The following is a 19,351-nucleotide window of genomic DNA, read 5'->3' on the forward strand; positions in this document are numbered from 1 at the left end:
GAATTCCCCGGCGCCGAGCAGAGCGTGCCGCTGCTCTTTATGGAGCCGGGTAATTAGCGGCAGCCTGCGCTGATTACCAATTGTACCCAGCCGTGTGAGACCCTGACAGATGCGCTTCTGAAGTGAGATTGGATGGAGGTGGTTTGGCACTGAAGAATGTTGCTGAGACATTAAGTTGGACTTGCTCAGTTTCTGTATTGTGACCTGTTTAGTTTGTTTTGGAGGGAGCAGAATTGACATTTGTCTTTCATTGTTGATGTTATGTTGAGCTGTCTGTACCTTTTCAAAAACCTGTTGAAACTTGGTAGGCATGATGTGCTTCCTTGTCTGTGAGTATGATTTCCGAGACATTTGTCATCAAATGTGCCTGGTCATGCTTTCATTCAGAAGCTGTAATTGAGCTTTCTGCAGAATACTTTCCGCTCTGTGTCCCTTCACTGACGAAAGTAGATGTAGTCTGCTTGGTATGACCCTATGTTGTCTACAGTGTAAGATGAAACCATATAACATTCCTCCCTTTTCAGCTTCTACAACTTTTTCACCGCTCTGCTTTTGTCCTCTTGATCTTCTTTGTCACCAGAATCACCCTGCAAATCACCATCCTATGGTGTCTAGCTACACTCTCACCTACCACTTCTTTGCAGTCACTGATCTCTTTCAGGTTATCTTATCGAGACAAGATGTAGTCTATCTGGGTGCTCCTACCTCCCCTCTTATAAGTTACCCTATGTTCCTGTCTTTTCTGGAAAAAAAATGTTCACTCCAGCCATTTCCAATCTTCTTGGAAAGTTTACCATCATCTGTCCCTCTGCATTCCTATCCTGGATACCAAATCTGCCCGTCACTTCTTCATCCCCTCTATTACCTGCACCAACATGTCCATTGAAGTCTGTACCAATTTTCTCTCTCTCATTTCTGGGGATATTCTGCATCACTTCATCTCACTCAATCCACAACTTTTGCTTCTCTTCTAACTCACAGACCACCTGTGGTGCATAGCCACTAACAACACTGAGCATCACACCTACAATTTTCAGTTTCAGACTCATAAGTCTATCTGACATTCTTTTCACCTCCAGAAAATTCCTAGCAAACTCCTCCTTCAAGACAACTCCCACTCAATTTTTCCTACTCAATTATCTTGAGAGTATAACTTAAAGCCACTCCTAAGCTACTAGCCTTACTACCTTTCCACCCGGTCTCCTGTACACACAGTACATCCACTTCCCCTCTCTGCATCATGCCAACCAACTCTCTACCTTTTCCTGTCATCGTCCCAATATTCAAAGTTTCTACTCTCAATCCCAGACTCTTGCCTTTCCTTTTCTCTCTCTGCTTCCAAACAAGCCCTCCTCCTTCTTTGATCCACAGTAGCACAGTTTCCACTGGTACCCTGTAGGTTACCAGCACCAATGGCGGTTTTCTTGACTGTAGCGATATGAGATTAGGTTTGATTTGGATACTTGGTTTTGGCAAAAGTTTTATGCCAGATACCCTTCCCAACGCAACCCTCTGCATTTATCCAGGCTCGTGACCGTCCCTTGGACATACTGGCCTGTGTCCCCCTATGGCTCGCTCAGCAAGACACTGGCCTGTGTCACCCTGAAGTTGCATAAATCAAATGAAATGTCCCTGGTGTTCTATTGTTGTTAGAAATTCTATGATGATTATTTCTATTGTGAATTTGTTACATGAAGTGAGGGACAGGGAGACCTCAGCACAGAATACACAGATTATCAGGACTACAATAGAAAAGAATAGAAAGTGTCTTCAATCGTCTCACAGGGAAATTTCTCCAATAGGGAAACGTCTCCCAATTACTTTTATTAATTCCCGTCATATAACCATCCTCCTCTGCAGTTGCTATAAAAAAATGTACTTTTCAAAAAACAAAAACCAACAAATCAGTGATTGTGATTCATTTCTAAATCATTTGTAATAATTTAATTAGACACTGAATCAGACATTCAGCGATGTCCAGTGTTCCTTTGGGGGTTGATAAGAAAAGAAAGAAAAGTAAGTGTGACAGGTTGCACAGTAGAATATGTGAAAAAGTTTTCCATAGAATTGTAATTAGGTTAATGATTTTTGGAGGCATTTATCACAAGACTGCTATCAATAATTTTGTCTTTCTCCCTTACATACATTTTGTTGATCAATTAGGCATTGTCATAGCAACATACTATTTTATGTTGTGGGATGGGTTTTATGGTAAAGATGTAAATATTCTGCTACACCCCAGAGTGTCCTTGTAAAAAAAAAAATCATAATTTGGCATAAAGATGTGGCCAGGTGCACATGTACATGCATGTGCATCTAAGCGTGCTGTTCTTTTCAATAGGAAGCACTACTATTATTAATAATAAATAACTGTCTTTTTAAACTTTTGTTAAATGGAGAAAAATTAAAACTTTATGAGCCGTTCACGCATGGCAAGTTTGCTAATAATAAATAAGTTAAATGGGAACCTCCAGCTGTTTTGTTTCTTTCTGTGAGAAGAAACTTTCGAGTTAAACATTAGGACTTAAATATTCAGGAGGCAGCGTGAAGCAGATGTCATTTCATATCTTTCCCTTTCTCTAATATTTTCCATAGCACACAACACTTGAATCACATTTTTTATGACTTGCAATTATCATCATTTTTTAATTTTCCTTCAGGTAACATGTGCAGAGAAAATAGTGAGAAAACACAATTTTAACATATACGCAAGGCTTTGAGATTTTTAAACATTTTAATAAATATCTATTAATCAGCATAGCTGGGAATATCTTATATGTGATTGATGATGTTATAATGTCAGGTGTCCAGAGTTCAGTGAAACCCTCCGAGCAGTGATATATATGCAATTCCCGCTTCATAACAAATATTAATATCAGTGAGAAAATCTGGCTGAAAGAAAATAAATACATCAAAAAGAAAACAAATTAAGAAACCTTGCAAAGATAATGGTGAGTGGCAGTGGTGCAAACATTTTATTTCAATCCATCAGGCAAAAGGTCTGTAAGAGACGGACAGTTCTTTACAGATACTTAGTACAGGCTGTCCTCACTTAACGACATACTTGGTTAACGACGACTCGGAGTTATGACGGATGCACTAACAGCGGAGTTGTGAATGAGTATGTATTGTACACGCTTCCCTGCACTTGTAATTGGTCTATAATCATGCAAATATAAATATTAAATGAAAAAATAGGTAAAATAGTACAGTACAAATGGCTGATATGTATGCAAATACTGTACGGTTGTACAGACCCCTTGGAACGTAAACCTGTTTTTATGTGAGGACCACCTGTACCTACCTCTTTAATCTATTAAATGCCACTTGAACAACTTGGACTCTGACCTAAAATTCATTTTTTTCTCATACTCCTGTTCATACTCACTGCATTGTCAAAAGGGTTCCCTTTCAATTTGTTTTCTAATTTCTGCTTCTGATTTTACTGTTATCTTGCTCTCTACGGTAGACCTTGAGAGAAGAGTCAGCCCATAATAGAATCACCTCCCTCTTGTTATCTCCAGGCTCCAAGCTTGTGGGAGGCATGTGACTGCAACTTCCCCAAAAACAAGTGTGTGATGTTGTCCATGGCATTTAAATTCGTGGTGCAGTGAGAAGGCGTTTATTACGTCTTGGATTTAGAGTAATGAGGAAGGATTTGGAAGCAAAAATGGAGCTTTGGGGTAAAATAAAGGCATAGAATGGGACAGTTCTGGTTTAGATAAGATGCAGAATAAATAAATAATTTATAATAATATGTAAAAATATATGTATGTATGTATGTATGCTTGCTTGTTTGTATACTTGAAGAGGCTTGGCCCAGAAAATAGCACGGGCCTATGGGCGGTGTGATGCAGAAGCTAGAGCGATCATCTGCGGAACTGAACATTCCTGGTTTGATTTCTGGTCCTTCCTAGTCTGTTGAAGTTTTGTTGAGCAAGACACTGAACCCCTAAATGCTCCCCTGGCGCTGCTCCTTAGCTGACTTCTGTTCAGGGTTTGTCCATGATGGGTTAAATACAGTGGACAGCTTTAGCTGATGTTGTGCTGTGTATTACTAAATGAGACAGTAAAGGAATTTCTTCAATTTCCAATGCAAGTTGGACTCAAGTCAAGCAATGACATCAAGTATGATTGAATAAGTTCATGTTTCATCATGGGTGAGACGTAACATAGGCGTGCCATTCTTTTTTATCTGGGTTTTTAGCCTTTCTGTAGCAATCCAGTCTTTTAATTAAAAGATCTAAAATAGGAAAACTTCCAATGAATGTTTTGTAATTAGCATATTTTTCATTTGACCTCTGGCTGAAGGGGGGTGTTCATAATGTTGACCTCTTTGAAAACTAAAATCCAATATTGCTTCCCATTTCATAGCTTCTAATTCGGCAACAATAAAGAATTTTGTCTCAAAAAAAATGATAGATCTAAATTTCTGAGGTTAATAATCAAACATTATGACTGATGGGATATCAGTAGGCTTAAAAGTAAGCCATTCAAGTCATTCTTGGAAGGGAGATATTTGAATGATGTCTTTGTTCTCAAAGCCAGTGTCATGATGCCTGTAATAATTTAGTTATTCCAATGATTTTTACAAAGCAAACCTTATGTTTTTTAAACTTTCATGATAGAAAGTTTATATTGTAAAACTGTAATGTAGCTGATAAGGCATGCCAGTTCTTGAAGTACATTTTTCAAATGCATAACTCAATGTGCTTACTGTTAAAACAATTTTTCTTGAATTCCTAAAATGTCTCGATAGTCAAACAACTGCAATCAATAAGAACACTATTTGGCATTTTTTATGACAGGTTGCCTTTAAATGATGACATTTGAATTAGATTAATGTATTCTACTATTTGGTAGATGATTTAAAGATGTAATATAACATCAGGGAGAGGCCTGGCTTGGATAAAGTTAAAAAAAAACTCATGCCTTTTTCTGGCAGTTGAAAAAAAGACCATAAAAAGGCAAATTTAAATACTTTGATTATTAACAAGGCTCTTGAATTTAAATTAAAACATTAAAACTTGTGCTAAACTGACACTCTTTGCTCTGAATTCATTTTGATTGCAATTTGGGATGCTATAAAGTATATTGCTGATAAATTAGAGACAAAATAGCACTAGATCGGTTTCGTCCTTTATGCCACTAAGGATACAAATTATTGGACCTCTACATAAGACCACCAGGTTAAAAATATTCTCGAGCAGCCGTGTTATTTTATTTGGTGCGGGTCTAAGGATCAACAGGAAACTTTTTTAGAATTCACTACTTGGAATAGTAAGAAAAGCAGATGCCTTATCTGTTCAAGAGACTATTTGGCCTATATTCAGTTTTATTAAGCCGACTGAGAGCTTCACTAAGCGCTCATCTTCCCTCTTGCTGTGCTTCTCCAGGTGGATCCTGGTTCATGGTTGTGTGGGATTTCTCCACACGCTACCATCTGTGTGGGAGGCAGTCACTTCATGGCCAGACTTTCTGCATCACGCAGGGAGACAAAACAAGCCATGCATGAGTTTCTATAATGGCGACATGAAATGAAGCTGAGAGCAACACACTGTAAATAACTGCAATCATGTTTCAGAAGGAGGCTCTGCATGCTAACAGGCTTTACGAGCAGTGGGGTACAATTGTGTTGTTGCAGTTGGCAAATATCATCTGTTTTTGGCTGACATTTTGGGGTCGTTCACAAATGACCAATGGTCTTAAATAAGCTTCTAATATGACAATGGGATGAATGCTAATTTCAAAGAATTCGCTACTTAACATATTTCATTGGTGTGGAGACCAGCCATCCAAGTACTGGAAATATAAATTGGGAAATTTACATTCAGTTATGGTTCCAATTTTATGTTTCAGAGGACGATGAAATAAAAAAAAAAAAAAAATTATATAAGGGTGACCTAGACTGCCATCTTGGGCTGTGCCCTGCAGGACCCCAAAGGTCGAGGCTTGGCTGCCATGTGCTCACAATCAAGCCCCCCCCCCCAGGGCCTGGTGCCTTTGCCTTGGATAACCCTACTGGGATCATTAAGCCCAGTAGGGTAAAAGTAAATTTGCCCGAAAATGTGCAAGCAAGGCAACATGGTGGCGCAGTGGCAAGTGTTTCCTTTTTCAAATAGTGTTTTATCTCAAATCAAGCCAGAGAGGCGCTTTCTCTCAAGCAAAGTAAATCTGTGTAATGATGATTATCATGTGACAATTTTTACTCCAGATGCCAGTGAATGCAAATGGAGAAATAATATTTGAAACGCTTTGGTTTCCATTGCTGTAAACAACACGGTGTGATCTTCCCAGAAAAGTTCTCTACTGATCTCATCATTTTTTTAATGGATGAATCTTAATTTGTTTCGAGAGAATTCGGATATGCTCTCCTTGAATATTTATCCATTCATTTAGAAAATAAAAGTAATATACAGCTCACTGAGGCCTCCAGGTCAAGGGACAAGTGTTATTAATTGTGGCTGATGCAATTTACATGCAACAACCTTTCAAGTCTTTTTTTCTCCAAGAGCAAGACGCATTCTATTCAGCTTTTCCCAAAATTAAAGCACAATTCTGTTAATAATTAGTTCTACATGCAATTCATAAAAGCAGAAATTTCTCCCACGGTCCACATTCATTTTGATTTTGATCAACTGGATGGTCATATGCTACCTGGAGCTCCTTGCATAGATGAATACTTTTAGATTTGTCATTAGCTTGAAGCAACATTGTCAGCTGGTAACAAAAATATTTTCTTTCAAAACAAAACAAAACAACTACCTTACTATTAGATGTGATAGTAAAACATCAATTTGCTGATTTTTTTTTTTTTCCTTTTCATTGGCCATGTTACATTGGCCATTTCAAATTTCATTTACATTATTACATTATATTACATGATATCATTAGTAAGCGATCATTTGTACCTGTCCCTCCTCACCTTCAGACGCGACATTTGCTTTCTAAATCTTTGTCCGTCTCTCACTCTTTCTCTTTCTACGCCAACCGGCGTAGACAGAAGGCCGCCCACGGTGAGCTCAGTTCCATCCAAGGAGCCTCCCTGGTAAAGGGCAATTTTTCCTTCCCACTGTCGCCAACTGCTTGGTAAGTGGTGGTTTTCTGTAAATCATTTCTAAGAGTGTGTTCCAGATCTGAAGTGCCATGATAGAGCTTAGCTGTGAATTGGTGTTAAATCTAAACTTGATTTGACATCATAGAGGAAGTCAATGCCCTTCACTTTAACTTTGATCCTGGTCATTAATTTGAATTCAAGAAAAGCGTATAGAGTGAGTGTTTTTTTTTTATTTGTAAGGTGATTTTAGCAGCTTTTTGTCACATTTCATGGAGATCAAGATAAACTGACTCTCACCTATCCATTGGGACATCTATTACAAAGGAAGGCTGCTAAAATCCATGCTTTGGTGCATTTGTGCTGCCAAAGAGGAAGGGCTACCACATAATCACTGCTTCATCAAAGTTAGTAAGATGCTCCCTTTCCAGGATTCCCCATAAGTTAGTTTCACATCGATCATTAAGCCCGGTATGGTAAAAGTAAATTTGCCCGAAAATGTGTAAGCAAGGCAGCATGGTGGCGCAGTGGCAAGTGTTTCCTTTTTCAAATAGTGTTTGTTTGCAAATTCTTTGAAATTAGCATTCATCCCATTGTCAACATTATCCTCCACGTACCAATTTTCTGTTTCAAGAGCTCAATTAGTAACATGCACATGACAACAGACCTAAGAACAGTATAGTGCTTCTATTCAATCAATACTCACCTGTGCTACTTATATAGCCAACTGTAGCTTACCAGTACCCAGCAGGATTAGGGCCCATGACATCACAGGCCCAGAAACTTTGTTAACTGATTTATACAGGAAATAAACAACAAAGAAGACAAGCCTTATTGTTTTTTATTCAGTTCTGCTTCATCCATTCACTTTCATGGCATGACAAGCAATGTCATTAGAAGAAGGAACATTGACTTTCATTGAAATAGAGGCAATGTTCTTGGCATGTGTAAATGTTCTAGGCACTAATACATTATATCCAGCTTTACTGCTGCACTATGTTGTCCTGAGACCATGGACTTGAGCTGGTGTTCATCCAGACCTTTTCCTGATATTCTGGTTTATAGACTATGATTGGTTCTGTAAATATGCATTTACATGTATAAACATTTGTTCCGAAAGAAATAATTTTGCTACATCGAGAGGAGAAGTATTCCTCCTAAAAACATTAACATAAAACCTCACTTAACTGTGGTCAGTATCATGGTTAGTAACAGTGGAACAGTAGGCTCTTTTCCCTTTGGCAAGGCCATATGGAAACTAGGATATTGACTCTGAATTCTTTATAACAAACTCCAGGTGGATGAGGATAGTAAACAGTTTGGCAACAGTCTAGATGAGCAGCAGGCACCACTCACAAGTCCAATTATCGGGAAAAACTTAATGAACAAAGACAGCAACAACAAAGCCAAGCCATTCAGCCATTGATGGGAAAATAGAAATAAATAACTGACCTTGATGTACAGGATCGGGACAAACAGGAAATCCCAAGGATATGACAATCGAGTAAAAACAAATAATAAAATTTATAAAAATTGAAAAGTGGAGGAAGAAGTGAATTGTCTGTTTTCTCTTATCGACATCTCTCCATTCACCAGATTTTGAACTTTATTTCCAATTGTTTAAGCCATGAACAGGAGCTCTGTGGGATTAAAAATCATCTTCTCGTTTTAGCTTTTCCCTTCAGGGGAAACACCATGGTCCATGGAGATTCCTGTCTAACCTGTCCATCACCACTGCAAACAAGAAGAGGCTCAGAGGCGATCCCTGATGGAGTCTTACCTCCGCGTTGAACCTCTCTGTTACCTCTACAGCACACCTCACAACTGTCTCACAGCCAGCATACATGTCCTGCTCCAGTCAAACATTCTTCACTGCTACTCCAGAATTCCTCATACAATGCCAGAGTTCAACCCTCTGCACCCTGTCATATGCTTTTTCTAGGTCTATAAAAATGCAATGCAGCTCCCTCTGGCCTTCTTTGTACCTCTCTATTAGCATTCTCAAAGCAAATTCTGCATCTGTAGTGCTCTTTCTTGGCATGAAGCCATACTGCTGTTCACAAATGCTGACTTCTGCTCTCAGTCTAGTTTCCGCTACTCTTTCCTATAACTTCATTGAATGGCTCATCAACTTTATCCCTCTATAGTTACCACAATTCTACACATCCCTCTTATTCTTACAATGGGCACCATCACACTTCTCCATTCCTCAGGCATCTTCTCACTCTCTAAGATCCTGTTGAATAATCTAACCAGAACCTCTGCCCTGACCTCTCCCGAACCCTTCCATACCTCTACAGGTATATCATCAGGACTAAAGAAGAAAAAATGAAAAATGAAGAAAAGAATGCAGGTGAATCACATCTTTTAGGAGATGTTTAATGAACTGCAACTGTGCCCAGAATTTTTTTTTTACCAGTTGGGCAATTGCTATCCTTTGCCTGTATTAAAAGACAACAAAAAGCTAACCTAGTAAACAAACAAAGAACACATAAAAAACCCTGATTTTCAATTCAGATTTTTTCTATTTTTCCCCCACTCTACAATTTTGGTGAAGATGAATAGTAATGGAACACTGAAATCAATCAAAAGGTTGGTGGTGTGTCTGCATGTGTGCATGTGTGTGCTGTGCGTGTGTGTGTGTGTGTGTGTGTGTGTGTGTGTGTGTGTGTGTGTGTGTGTGTATGTAATGTGTGTGTGTATATGTAATGTGTGTGTGTAATGACATTGAGGGGCCCTGACAGACTTGTTGTCTGTTAGCAGATGGAGCCATGCATAATTCAATCTGGAGGCAGATTCATGCTGCTTTTTGTCCTGTCTCATTGGTGTTCCCAAAGACACAAAGCAGGATTTGGCAACAGAGGGAGAGCCTGAGCTACCACTCATCTCCCCCCCCCCAACTGCCTGGTATGCCGCTATATGTATGGCCTCACTCAATGTTGGAAGTGACGAGATTACACTGTTGGTTTGGGATGTGTGGAGATGAGGAAATACTGTCAAAAGGACAAAACTTTTGTCCAGGTGGAGACCCCAATCCCCTTGGCTGAACATCATCAAATTGCCTATTTCCATCATGTCTGCTTAGATTTGCCATATCATTTCTGTTCCAGGGTCTGACCCCACCACCCAAACACAGGAGATAGTTCTGAATGTTGACGCTTCAGTGATAGTGATTTCTTTCTGGTTGAAAAATTATGTAATGCGGGGGCCACCAAAAAGGGCTATTACATTCAACACAACACAGTGAGAGGAGTTTTTGATCCATGTTATGGAATTCCTAGAGAAATTTCGTCATCTACAAAATGTCATTATCACACATGGATTGGCGGGTCCATCTTTCAATACAGTTTTTATGTATAGTAATATCTGGAAAAAATGCCACTCAAGCAGTTCTGCCAGGTAATCGGCAAAGGAACACCAGGAGTCTTCAGCTGTAAAGGTTTCATTTTTCTCTTTTCTTTTTAACATTTTCCCCTCTACTAATAAAGTCAAGTATTGCAATCCATCAAAATAACTGTATTTTTTTGAGCTGTGAAAAAACAAAAAACAGTATTTAGTACATTTTAGGGCAGTATTTTGGTTCTTTTTGCAAAATTCAGGGACATTCAAACAAAAAACAAAAATAGCTCCACTGATATGACTGTGGCATATACAATTCTCGTAATAGGTTTGACTATATTTCATCCTAACATTACAGTTAAAAATCCTAATCAAAATACCTTTCTCTCACATTCTCTGTTTTTTCCTTTCCAAAAAACTTGCTTGAAAGTGAAAAATTTAAATTAAAGAAAATAAAGTGAATTAGAAAATATTATTGCTCTTATTATTTTCTGTATTATCAGGTTGTATACTAGACCAAATTTTCTCTTCTCTACATAAGAATGTTTGAATACATGAACATCAACAAAAAATATCTCTAGATGTCTGGAGCCCCTTTTGAGCAAAACCTCATTAAATAGGTTAAGTGGGATATCTGGAAGCTTGAGAACCTCATTGGTAAAACCATATCTTTTGGGATTTTTAATACTTTATTAATTCCATGGGGGAAATTGTTAATCCTCTTTATTCATCTCATCACGGATGAACCGTGAGCTGTGGGCAGCACCCAGAGAGCAGTTAGAGGTTCGGTGTCTCGCTCCACAAGACTTCCACTGTGCAGGAGGAGCTCAGGAACAAAAATAGGAACTTTTTGGTTTTAAGACGACCACTGCTACCACCTCAGCAAAGACAGAGAGGAATGTCAGCTATCTTGACTAAGATAGATAGATAGATAGACATCTACCGACTCAAATAAGGATGAATCCCTTATAAAGCTCATTGGCTTACATCCAAAGGTGTCATTACCGGCTTGATTACTGGATATTATCTCATACTGAACAGGACAGCTGGCTACAGACTCTCACTTTTCTTGCCATATGCACTGAAGTGATCCAACAGTGGGAGGGGGTGAAGGTCACTTTGGTTACTGTGAGGCAGATGTCTCTGTAGACACAACCCCCCAAGAGAGAATACACTTTGCCCGCAAAAGAGCTGCCACCGTTGCGGGTTGAGGGATGTAGGGTTCAAATGGACAATATGGAGCTGAGGGGAATTTTAATATTAGAATCACGCCTTAGATCTTGAATACGTTTTTTTGATTTTCATTCTGTTCTGGATGATCAGGGGACAGAGCATGGTGCCCAGTTCAATTAAGATTTTAGTAATTTAACACAAAATACAGGTCATTTTAAAGCTTTCTGTATTTCTTTTTTTCAACAGAAGCGTCTAAAGGTCTTTGGACTTTCATAGCAGGAGTCAGTATTTCCAGGTCTCCAGCTGGCCAAAGTACTGCAACTGACCATGATTACACTCTCTGCAAGTGGTGAGTCCACAGGGTGGTGGCTCAACAGTTTTTCTGGACTGTGCAAACAGCCACTGAGAGCGCACAAGCAAAATTCCCCTTCCACGGCTGGCTCTACAAATGTGGCTCACTCTCCTTGCTGTGGGACGTGTGCCTTACCAGATATCCGCACCAAATTTTCGAGTTCCTCTCCAGTTAGGGAGTTCTCGGCACGACCACCTTGCAGAAGGTCCCATAGCGTTCCCAGACCATGCTTGCGGAATAATGTATCTCATCTGACATTTAGAGTGTCTTAGAGTGTCATAGACTGTTGAAATGTACTGTTTGTGACAGTGCCACCATGCTCACACCCAATCAACCTGCTGTTGCTCAAGCCTTGGAAAAGTGGGTGACAATGATTACATGGCTTGATAGATGATAGACTGACTTTAACATACATTTATGGAGCTTAATTGAATGCAATTTAGGTAGTCAGAATGCTTTTATAGCCACTCACAAGGCACATCAATTATATGAATGTATGGCTGTCAGATATTCTTTGATGAGATGCATGAGTTTTATCTGGGAGAGATGGAACATAATAGGTGATTTGACTTGGATAATTGAAGCAGAAACTCTACAAGTCTCACTCGCAGGTTTCTTGTCAATCAGGACCAGTTTCACAATAGATGTGATTTAAGGTATTGTGATACCACAATGCCTAAGTGTTTCTATGTTCAAGTGTTTTACGTATATGTGTGTCTCAAACTGCAGCTATACACCCTGAACACCTTACCTGTAATATCAAACTGCTCCAAGCGGGTAACTATGGTATACATGTCGTTGAAGGGTCTCAGTCATCCAGGTCGGGGTTATTGTTGTCATATCATGTTGAGGCAATTATACCTTGAAAACATATAAACTTTAACTTATTAGAACAAGTTCCTTTACAGAGTTTTACACATTCTTACAAAACCTCATAACAAGATATACATTATACAATAATCTTTATAGGTCACTTATTTCCTCAATAGCATGTGAAAAATAAAATAAAACTAAAAAAAAAAAAAAAAAAAAAAAACAACACAGAGAAAAAAAAAACACAAACACAAACACAAAGAAAAGCATCTAACTCATTCAAATAGTGATAATATCTTCAACTCTCCAAATATTTTTTAATGGGTGCCCATTTGTCAAGATATAGGTCTGTCTGAAGTCGTAAGTTTGCTGTTATGCGTTCCATGCAGTTTATATCCTTAAGCCTCTGACGCCACTGGTCCAGGGTAGGTGGGTGGTGTTTGAGCCAGTTTACTGTGATCATTTTATAAACTTTAACTTAAAAAAAAAAAAATAGGAAGAAGTCTTATAAGAGATTGAATATTTTAATTTTGAATAGAACAGAGTAACAAATGAATCAATTGTTCATCGCTTATATCTTTAACAGGATTGCAACTTTTTAATGTCATGGTTTTATATTGTATTTTTTGACATTATATTTCCATTAAGACTATTCCAGATGTTGCTATTGTCATGATGATTGATCATCTTTCTACTAGTGAGATCATGCAATGGTTATTCATGTGTATTGTAATTGCTCCAGACTGTCAGCTACAATCAAGTCCCTGCTTGATAATCCTCTTCACTACAAATCCCAGACATCTTTGCCTGAGCTTAAAGTGGTCATATGACTGAGCATCACGGTCAGGTGGTACATGGTCATATGATGCTGCAAAGCCAGGCTGAGGAAAAGCAGCATCTCGGCTGAATCACAGTCTCCATCATTCTCTACGTTGAAAGGTAATGCTGGAGGAGATCCTCCTTTTCACACCCTGTTTTTTTTTCTCCTGCCGTTAGTTGCATGTGTTGCAGCCTCAGGCAGAGGGGGGAGGATGGGAGTGGGGGAGGGGGCATTAGGTCTGCTTCTCTGTTCCTTTCTTTGGGCTACAAATCACATATGTTGGTACCCTGTCAGTATATGTGTTTTGAAATTGTAGGTTGTATGCACCTGAATGCCATGTTGTTGTTGAATTACAGTCATGATGCCAGAAACAAAGAACTACATGCTATATTTAAATCACATATAAATTATCCATATAATGGCAATTCCTCCTTAATATAAACGCAATCTCATGTACCTCTCACAGGATGTTTTCTTTTTTTGCAACCAGGTTTAAATCACAGGTACACAAACTGATTATAGTTGGAATTCTTTAAATACGAGGATGGGAACGGCCTGAGGATTATGTGACATGAACAAAAAGGCAGGGGTGCAAGTCATGTTTGAAAGGTCAAATAGCATGTCAAAATAATTGTTCATTTGGGGATATTTTAGTTGTACTTTTACAATTGAAATGAGAATTGCAAAGAGAATGGAATGAATTGTTATTATCTAGAAATCAATTATATGTTGTTTTGATCATTCTCTGTTGTTGTTTTTTTCATCCCCGATTTCATTTTTATCTTGAAATTTGAAATTCTCTCCTGTTTTTTAACAATACAGAAGGAATTCTGGTTTATAATGACATTATCTTAAATTTTTGAAAGTGTCCAGCCATAAATTTGCAGAAACGCACTGGGAGTATAAGGGTAACACATGCCTTAGTGTTTTACTTTTGGCATCAGAGATTGAAAAGTTCAAATCAATAACAACAACAACACTATAATTTTGCCTCATTAATTAAAGCACAATTCAAATAAGACTGTTCATACTGTCTTATTCTGTGTCACTTCTTTGTCCTTTTAATGAAACAACGGCTTTACTCTGAGATACAGACTATATAAATCAAACCAACCAATGGAGTTCACCATAATGTTTGGATGAAGCAGAGACCGAACCCGTGGCAGCATGTGCTGTAACTCCATTCCTGTGCTCCAAACTAAAAAGCATTCACCTAATCAACAGTTTAAAGAACATGAAATCAGCCATTTTTGCACAGTGGGTGTTGTTATGTGCACTGTTATTACCTTAGCTCCATGTGATGTTTTTTTTTTTTTTTTTCTCTTTGCTAAGTTGAATTGATAGAACTGAAACAAAAAAGTTTTGGCCCAAGGAAAATAAATTGCAGTTGCAGAAAATATTCTTGCACTGGAACTCTACCAAGTTCTGACATCATTGCACTTTTCATTGATGTACCATGTGCTACTATTTATTGATAGGAAGACGTTCTATTGAACAAACAGAGGAGCTGAGTTAAATGGTTTAGCAATTCACTTATGAACTACATGTGGTAACAATTGGCTCACCTGTTGTTTCCACGTTCATTCTCCACTGGCGTTTGAGAAGGAACATGTTGCCATACAGTGCATGCCAATCACAAAATCTTACATAACTCTATTTGCAGTCAAATAACCATTGCTGGACTTCGTCAAGGTAAATGTGTGACTTTTTAATAATTGGACATTTGCTTTAAAACTGAGTGTTTAGATCTGGATGCTTGTAGTTACTGCTTTAACGATGATCACACCCATCACTTCCCACAAATAGAAGTGATGTTATCAGTTCCCCAAAAGAGCGTCAGAGCAGCTTGGCTCTGTCACCAGACCATTTCAGTTAAAGTAGTCTTTTACTATAATTTATTTTTTATTGATCAAAGACTAATTGATTTAGAACTTCAGTGTGCTGAAACAAAACGAATAAACAAAGCATTACTCACTTCCTCTTTTAAAGACCCTTTTTATTCATTCTCAAGTTTGAAAATAACATTTGGAAAGTGGAATTGTATTATAAATATCTCCAGGCTTATGTTCCCTCAACCTGGTTGTACCTGTGAGTTGATACAATTCAAAAACAAATGGCCGTTAAGAGGTATTTGTCTACTTCCAGCTGAATTATCTCTTTACACTTAATATAATGCACCCCTTATGGCAAGGACATCCCAGTAGTATAAGAACTTTTTATTTTGAAAGGCAGTATCATCTTGTTCACAAAATTTTGCATCTTGCATTGACGTATTATCATCAGTGTAAAAAAAATTGAACAGAGCCTTTTTGCTTGTTGGACGATTCTGTCCTGCCTTGAAAGGAAAAAGATTGTTTTTATCCGTAAAACAGACCACAGTAGATCCATGTCACAGTGATCTATGTTCAAGGTGAATACTTAAAAAAACCTACACAAATAAGTAAACAAGCATTAATATGCAGATATAGGTGCAAAGCAGTGAATTTGTCAAATGTGAGATGAAACTGACAGCTGAGACAAAAATCCATTCTCACTGGTGGATGTTTTGTTGGATTTACATGAAATGTGAAGTGAGAAAGAGTTAAGTTGTCAAGTTGTCACTAAAGTGGCGGTAATATAATCACTATTGTGTACTGTGTGTGTGTCTGTGTTTTGTGTGTGTGTGTGTGTATGTGTGTGTGTGTCTATGCATGTGTGCTTGTGCGTGTGTTTGTGTGTGTATGTCTGTGTGAGTTTTGCACTTTGACACACATTTCAATTGTCATACTATTGTGTGTCGAAGTGCAAAACAAAGAAAGCAATCTCTAAAGGGGACGCAATTTAAAAAACTAAACTGTTTTGAGCAGTTTGCGGCATTGTTACGGTATTTTTCTATTTTGCATTTAAATACATATTTAAGTTTTCATATTGGTTTTGTGAAATTACAGCATTTTGCACATTATTATATGTTTTAAGTTGGGTGTAATATCTTTTCACACATTCTTGCCGAAATTGATCTGAATTTCTTCACTTGAAGACCCCTCATTCGATAACAATTCACCATGACCTGGATGACTGAGAACCTCCACAGACATCTTTTCACACATTTTCAAATAGTCTATGTTAGTCAATTTTCTTTCCTTTTTACCAGTAATAGCTCATATGGGTACTGTGTTCCAGCAATTTCAGAGATAACCAGAGACAACTTTCTTGTCACAGATTGATCTTACAAATCACCATCCTATGGTGTCTGACTACACTCTCACTTATGATTTCTTTGAAGTCGCTGATTTCCTTCAGATTACGTCGTCTATGCAAGATGTAGTCTACCTGTCTGCTCCTTCCTCCGCTCTCCTAAGTTACCCTAACTTCCTGCCTCTGCCGGAAAACAAAAGTATTCACAACAGTCATATCCATCCTTTTTGCAAAGTATACCGTCATCTGTCCCTTTGTGTTCCTATACCGGATATCAGTCTATTTGACACTCTTTAGCTCCTCAAAAACATTTTGAATTTGTTCAAAAACATTCTGAACAAATTCAACTTCAACTCCTCATTTCAGATTACTCTTACTCAATTTCTCTCCCTGTCAATACCATGATAGTACAACTAAAAATTTGCTCCTAACATTCTAGCATTGCTACTGTTATAACTTGGGTTCCTGGGCACACAGAGTATCCACCTTCCTTCTCTGCATCATGTCAACCAACTCTAGCTTTTCCTGCCATTGTCCCAATATTCAAGTCCGTACTCTAAGTCCTACACTCTACCCTTTTCTCTTCTCTCTCTGCTTTTCAATACGCAGTCCTCCTCTTCTTCAACCTTCAGCAGACTATTTCCACTCGCACCTTGTAGGTTATCGGCACCAATGGTCCCTGACCGATCCAATATGGAAGTCATTGTTTTGATTCGCATAGTTGTTTTGTGGCGTAATTTTGCCATCATTTTATTCCTGGAACAACCCTCCTCATATATTCAGGCCTGTGACTATCTCAGAAAGATACTGGCTTGTGCCCCCCATGAGGGAGAGAAGTAAATAAATAGATAAGTTAAAACTGCTTTGTAAATATGCATTCTTAATAGCCATTTCTGCATTATTTTTTAGGATTATATCTCAAAGAGCTAGAAGTTGTCAACATTACAAATGCCTTTACCTTGCAAATGTTAAATACTGCAATATAGAGCAGATCAATGCTTATTGACAAACTCAGGGATGTTCAGTCAACAGTCTTTTTTTCCTCACTTTTGTTAAAAAAAGCAGCATTTTTGCTGGACTTTTGTGCATATTTACAAATGTCCATGAATGTAATCGGGTATGAGCCATGTCACTGTGCTACGACATTTTGGGATATCCCTACAAAATTGTAACAATGCCTTGGCGCTCTTGTAGAACTATGCCAGTATCATATTCTTTGTTTATATGAATTGTAGAATAGTTTGTTCCAAAAATTGTTGTTGTCCTCTTAAATCTTTAAATGCTTAGTCTTGTGATGCAGCAAAATTCACCACAGGAAAGCCAGGGTTGTGTTTGTTCCAATCAGAAAATGATATTGAAAATGAAAAGGTGACAAGGTGTGGTAGCTCGGATAAGTGACTTGAATACTAGTTGCTGGCTGAGACGTCATGCAGAAATTTGAGAGAGTGAACCCTTTGATGTGTGATTGAGTAGAAGCTTAGTCATCATCAGAATAATCAGAACTGATTATGTACACAAACACAATGATTGTGGATAATATGCTAATTGTGATGATGCTGGATTGCCCTTCCTTCCAACATCTGTATCCATCTATTAATTGTTAAAATGTGGGAAATAATTTTCATTGATCTTTAGTTCTTCACATCTTCATTGGAATCCAACGGCTCCTTTCTTTTTTTTTCCGAGAAGAGGAATCCCTGATTCTACTGAATGCAAAAGTACACAATTAAGTGTTTTTGTTCTTCAGAGTATTACCTTTGTTATATGCTAGCTTAATGACAATTTAGAAAGGGTTAACTCTGATTTTTTTCTGAACAATGGTGGCTAGATTATTCCACAGGATCTTAGAGAGTGAGAAAATGCCTGAGGAATAGAGAAGAAGTGTGACGATACCAATTTTTAAGGATAAGGGGGATGTGCAGAATTGCTAAAGAGGGATAGAGTTGATGAGCCATAAAATGAAGTTATAGGAAAGAGTAGTGAAAACTAGACCGAGCAGAAGTCAGCATTTGTGATCACCAGTATGGCTTCATGCCTAGAAAGAGTACGACAGATGCAATATTTGCTTTGAGAATCTTAATAGAGAAATACAGAGAAGGTCAGAGGGAGCTGCATTGCGCTTTTGTAGACCTAGAAGAAACATACGACAGAGAAGAACTCTTGTATTGTATGAGGAAGTCGGGAGTAGCAGTGAGGTATATTATACTGGTGCAGGACATGTATGCTAGCTGTGAGACAGTGGTGAGGTGTGCTGTAGGGGTAACAGAGAAGTTCACGATGGAGGTGGGACTTCATCAGGGAACGGCTTTGAAGTTAGACAGGAAACTCCAGGAGCATGATGTTTGCACTTGACATTGTGATCTTCAGTGAGAGCAAGGAACAGGTTGATGAAAATTTGTGTGTTAACTCTTTCTCACTTCACAATTTTTAGAGGTGGAGGTATGCTCTGGAAAGTAGGGGAATTAAGGTTAGTCGCAGCAAGACAGAATGTATGTATGCGAATGAGAGGAACCCGGGTGGAATGGTGAGGCTACGGGAAGTGGAGATCAAGAATTTGGAGGATTTCAAGTACTAGGCGCCAACAGTCCAGAGCAACAGAGAGTGTGGAAAAGAGGTAGAGAAATTG

At 38.3% G+C, this 19,351-nt stretch overlaps 1 protein-coding gene across 1 annotated transcript in view; it reads left to right on the top strand.

Annotated features, from left to right (window-relative positions):
- The first annotated feature begins 13,595 nt into the window (after window positions 1-13,595).
- tsnare1 (T-SNARE Domain Containing 1) overlaps window positions 13,596-19,351 on the top strand; it is a 138,079-nt gene continuing 132,323 nt past the window's right edge. Inside the window, exon 1 of the mRNA XM_086154904.1 lies at window positions 13,596-13,670. The gene's annotated coding sequence lies outside the window, so the exon portion shown is untranslated. The remainder of the gene's footprint in view (window positions 13,671-19,351) is intronic.

The sequence above is a fragment of the Fistularia commersonii genome, chromosome 11, assembly GCF_037954325.1.
Source record: "Fistularia commersonii isolate RoL2024-O1a breed Wild chromosome 11, RoL_Fcom_v1.0, whole genome shotgun sequence".
Lineage (NCBI taxonomy): Eukaryota > Metazoa > Chordata > Actinopteri > Syngnathiformes > Fistulariidae > Fistularia > Fistularia commersonii.